The 5,213-nt window shown below is 42.0% G+C and overlaps 1 protein-coding gene across 1 annotated transcript in view; it reads left to right on the forward strand.

Moving 5' to 3' along the window:
• POLR3GL (RNA polymerase III subunit GL) overlaps window positions 1-5,213 on the forward strand; it is a 52,779-nt gene that overhangs the window by 3,587 nt on the left and 43,979 nt on the right. The window lies entirely within an intron of this gene.

A 5,213-nucleotide genomic window follows, 5' to 3' on the forward strand; every position in this document is an offset into this window, starting at 1 on the left:
CTTTCCTTTCAAAAATCTTGCCTCTGCAGACTAGAAATAAACATATAATAACAAAAAATGTTTGAGTCCCAATTTCAATGTCCAACAGTTCCTTACAATCTTTTTAAAAAAATACATTTTATTGATTTTTTACAGAGAGGAAGGGAGAGAGAGAGATAGAAACATCGATGAGAGAGAAACATCAATCAGCTGCTTCCTGCACACCCCCTACTGGGGATGTGCCCACAACCAAGGTACATGCCCTTGACCAGAATTGAACCTGGGACCCTTGAGTCCGCAGGCCAAAGCTCTATCCACTGAGCCAAACCCATTAGGGCTTCTTACAATCTTTTGTGTTTCTTTGGTGTCAGTTGTTATTTCCCCTCTTTCATTTATTTATTTATTTGGGTCTTCTCTCTTGTCTTCTTGATGAATCTGGTTAAAGGTTTGCCAATCTATATATCTTTTTTCAAGAACCTGTTCTTGGTTTTATTGATCTTTTGTATTATTTATTTAGACTCTATTTTGTTTATTTCTGCTCTGATCTTTACTAATTCCTTCCTTCTACTCTTTTTGGGCTTCGTTGTTCTTTTTCAAGCTCCTTTATGTATAAAGTTAGATTGTTTATTTGAGCTTTTACTTGTTTCTTCGTTGTTAATCCTCACCTGAGGACATTCTTCAATTGATTTTCAGAGAGTTTGGAAGGGTGGGGGAGAGACAGAAAAACATTGACATGAAAGAGATACATTGGTTGCTTCCCTTATAGAGCCTGCAGCCACCATATGTGCTCTTGACTAGAATCAAAGCCAGGACCCTTCAGTCCACAGCAGACACTCTAGCCACTGAGCCAAACCAGCTAGGACTTTTTTCTTGTTTCTTGAGATAGGCCTCAGGACTGCTTTCCCTGTGTCCCACAGATTTGGGTTGTTGGGTTCTAATTTTCATTTGTTTGAGGGCATCTCTTGATTTCTTCCTTGATCTCATTGTTAACCCACTCATTATTCAGTAACATGTTATTTAGCCTAAATGTCTTCGTGTGCTTTTTCAGTTTTCTTCTTTGTCATTGATTTCCAGTTTCACAGCAGAGAAGATGCTTGATATGATGTTAGTCTTCTTAAATTTATTGAGACTTGTTTTGTGTCCTAAAATGTGGTCTATCCTAGAAAATGTTCCAGATGCACTTGAAAAGAATGTATGTATGTTCGGCTGTTTTGGGGTGAAGTGCTCTGTAGATACCAATTAAATCCATTTGATCAAGTGTGTCATTTAAGGCTGCCTTCTCCTTGTTGATTTTCTATCTGATGATCTATCCATTGATGTGAATAGGGTATTAACATTCCCTACTATGGCTGTACTACTGTCAGTCTTTCCATGGCCATCAAGATTTGCTTTACATTTTTAGGAACTCTTGTGTTGAGTGCATAAATGTTTGTAAGTGTTACATCCCCTTGTTGGATTGCTCCCTTTATCATTATGTAGTGTCCTTAGTTGCCTCTTACTATAGCCTTTGTTTTTAAAGTCTATTTTGCCCTGGCCAGTGTGGCTCATTTGGTTGTGCAATGTCCCATGCACTGAAGGGCTGCCAGTTCCATTCCTGGTCAGGGCACATGCCCAGGTGGCAGGCTCAATCCCTGGTGGAGGGCATGCAGGAGGCACCCATTGATGTTCCGCTCTCACATTGATGTTTCTCTCTCTCTCTCCCTTCCTGTCTCTCTGGAAGTCAATTAAAAATCTTTATTAAAAAAATAAAGTCTATTTTGTCAGATATAAGTATTGCTACCCCAGCTTTTCTTTTCCTTTCCATGTGCATTAAATATCTTTTTCCATCCCTTTACTTTTAGTCTGTGTATATCTTTCATTCTGAGGTGGGTCTATTTAAAAAGACTCCAATACTTTATATCAGAGTATTTAAGTCATTTATATTTAAAGTGATTATTCCTAGCTGGTTTGGCTCAGTGGATAGAACATCAGCCTGTGGACTGAGGGGTCCCGGGTTCGATTCCGGTCAAGGGCACATGCCTGGGTTGTGGGCTGGATCCCCGGTGGGGGGCATGCAGGAGGCAGCCTATCAATGATTCTCTCATCATTGATGTTTCTATCTCTCTCTCCCTCTCTCTTCCTCTCTGAAATCAATAAAAATCTATTTAAAAAAATAATAAAGTGATTATTGATAGGTATGTATTTATTGCCATTTTATTTTTTAAAAACTATGTTCTGTTGTTATTTCTCCTCCTCCTCCTCTTCCTTTTCTCCCTCCTCCTCTTCTTCCTCCTTCTTCTCCTTTTCTTCCTCCTTCTTCTTCCTCTCCTCCTCCTCCTCCTTCTCCTCTTTTTCCTCCTCCTTCTGGAAAGCCCTTTAACATTTTTTGTAATACTGGTTTGGTGGTAACAAACCCCTTTAGCTTTTCCTTGTCTGGAAAGCTCTTTATTCTCCTTCAATTTTAAATGATAGTCTTACTGGGTATACTAGCCTTGGTTGTAGGTCCTTGCTTTTGATCACTTTGACTATTTCATGCCATTCCTTTCTGGCCTGAAATGTTTCTGTTGAGAAATCAACTAACAGTCTTATGGGAAATCCCTTGTAGGTAACTAACTGCCTTTCTCTAGCAGCTTTTAAGATTCTTTTTCTATCTTTAACTTTGCCATTTTAATTATAATGTGTCTTGGTGTGGGCTTCTTTGGGTTCATCTTATTTGGGACTCTGCACTTCCTGGACTTGTGTGTTTCTTCTTTTACCAGGTTAGGGAAGTTTTGGGTCATTATTTTTTCACATAGGTTCTCAATCCCTTGCTTACTTCCTTCTTCTGGTACCCCTATGATGCCGAATTTGTTATGCTTCATGTTGCCCAAAGGCCCCTTAAATTATCCTCACTTTTTAAATTTTTTTCTTTTTGCTGCTCTAATTAGGTGCTTTTTTCTACCTTGTGTTCCAAATTACTCATTAGATCATCTGCTTCATCTAACCTACTATTTTTTCCTTCCAGTGTGTTCTTTATTTCAAATATTACATTCTTCATTTCTCACAGGTCCTTTTTAATGGTTTCTATGTCCTTTTTCATGCTGTTGAGCATCCTTATGATCATTACTTTGAACTCTAAATCTGATAAATTGGTTGCCTCCATTTCATTTAGTTCATCCTCTGGAGAATTCTCTTCTTTCATTTGGGGCCTGTTTTGTTTGTTTGTTTGTTTGTTTGTTTGTTTGTTTTTGTCTCCCCCATTTTGGCTGTCTCTTTGTGTTTCTATGTATGAGATAGATCTGCTATGACTTACAGTCTTGGTAGGGTGGACTTACACATTAGGTGTCCTATGGGACCAGTGGCACAGCTCCCTGATCATCTGAGCTGGGTGCTCTAGGTATGTCCCTTGTGGGCATTAAGTGGGTCCTCCTATTGTAATTGAGTCTTTGTTGCTATTGGCTTCTTCGTGCATGGGATCAACTTCAAGCTGGCTGATTATGAGGTTCAACCACCAACACAGTATGCAAGCTGCTATGCAGGTCCTGATCACATGAAGCAGAACTTGCCTCAGAACTATTGTGCCACTGAATTCTCCCTGTGGATATACAGCTTGAGAAGCTTATTGGATCTTTCTCTGTTGTTTTCTGAATCTGGCCACTGGGTACATTGGTTCTGGGCCTCTTCAGAGGGACTCTGGTGCAGGTCAATGTCAGACACTGCCTGTGACTGGCCCTGGGCAACTCGTTTGCAGCTATCAGTGATCCGAAACTTATGGCTCCCTTTGCTGGACCTGGGTGCCTATGGAGAGGACCAAGCTGCGCACCCAGGCTGGCTTTTACCAGCACTTTACCTGAGACAGGTCAGCAAACATCTCAAAGCATCCAGAGGTCCACCTCCGTCTACAGTCCCCCTGTTAGGTTTAGTCACTGAAAGAGCCTCGGCTGTACTTCTCAGCAGGCATAAGCCCCACAGGATGGGACGAGAGGGTTTCCAGCAAGTGGGGCTATTACTTCTCCCCAGGCTGATGCCGCTTGGAGGGAAATGCTCTGCCTGAGAAAGATGACGTCTGCAGTATGGGGGAATGACTCAGCGCAGGATTCCTGGTGGCTGATCCTTCAACTCTCCCCAGAACCACCAACCTGACTTTCCCCTCCCTCCACTGGAACCCAGGGGTAGTGGCTGCAAAGGAAATTTTGTGGTTTGGCTCTTTAAGAGGGTACCTGCATCTCTAGTCTTCTCTTCCTGGTGGACAGTGACCCTGCTGCTTTTCACAGCTGGATGTTATGTGGGTGCCTTTCCTGGTTCTGGTGCTCTAGGCTAGGGAGCCCTGCTTGGGGTTCAGACCCCAGACTTCTCAGGGGAACCCCCGGCAGCTGAGATATCCCTCTGGAACTTCAGCTGCCGCCTATAGGAGCCCAGCCAGCCCTCTCATGCCTCTGCACTTCCTACCAGTCTTGATGTGGCTCCTTCTGTAAATCCTTAGTTATAAGGCTTCTCTCCAGTTAGTCCTCAGTTGGTTAATCGGGATGATTTTTCTATAATTTAGTTGTAATTCCAGTTTGGTCCTGGGAAGAGGTTAGTGTAGCTTCCACCTCTAATATTTTTAAGACACAATGCCATTTGTTAGGGAAGATACAAGAGAGCTGTTTGACTTCATCTCTTCCCATGGGGTTCTTCAGTGGCTTCCAGATGCCTCATAGGCCAAAGCAAACAAAGACATAACTGCTTCTCACATGTCCCAGGAAGAGAAGCACAGGCATTAAGGGTTCTAGAAAGAAACATGACAGTAGCGTGGAGGATGTCAAGAGCGAAGGCAGAGCCTGGCTGGGTAGCTCAGTTGGTTAGAGTCTCGCCTTGATTTGGGGCCTCAGAGAGGAGCATGTATGGAAAATGGGTTTTATTTTGAGTATATGAGTTAAAAGAACTTGTGTCATATTCAGGAGGTGATGTCCAACATAAGGAAATATAGATATAAGAGCTCAAAACAGGTTGCAGTAGAAGAAACAGATTTGAGAATTGTGTGTATGATAGAGTTTAGACCACCATAGGGGGTGAGATTGCAAGTGGAACTGGGTAGAACTTAAGGAGAAAGAACTAAGAACAAAACCCAGCTTCTCAAATGTCTGGAGAAGGGGAGGCAGGATGCTTCCCCCCAGCAATACAATCTTATCTCTACCACCCCAAAAATACTAATAAAAATTATGTTTTTTTATATATGTAAAGAAAGGGTCATTTTATAACTCCTTTGATACAAAAGTCTTAAAGAGTCAATCTGG

The sequence above is a fragment of the Plecotus auritus genome, assembly GCF_963455305.1.
Source record: "Plecotus auritus genome assembly, chromosome: 12".
Classification (NCBI taxonomy): Eukaryota; Metazoa; Chordata; class Mammalia; order Chiroptera; family Vespertilionidae; genus Plecotus; species Plecotus auritus.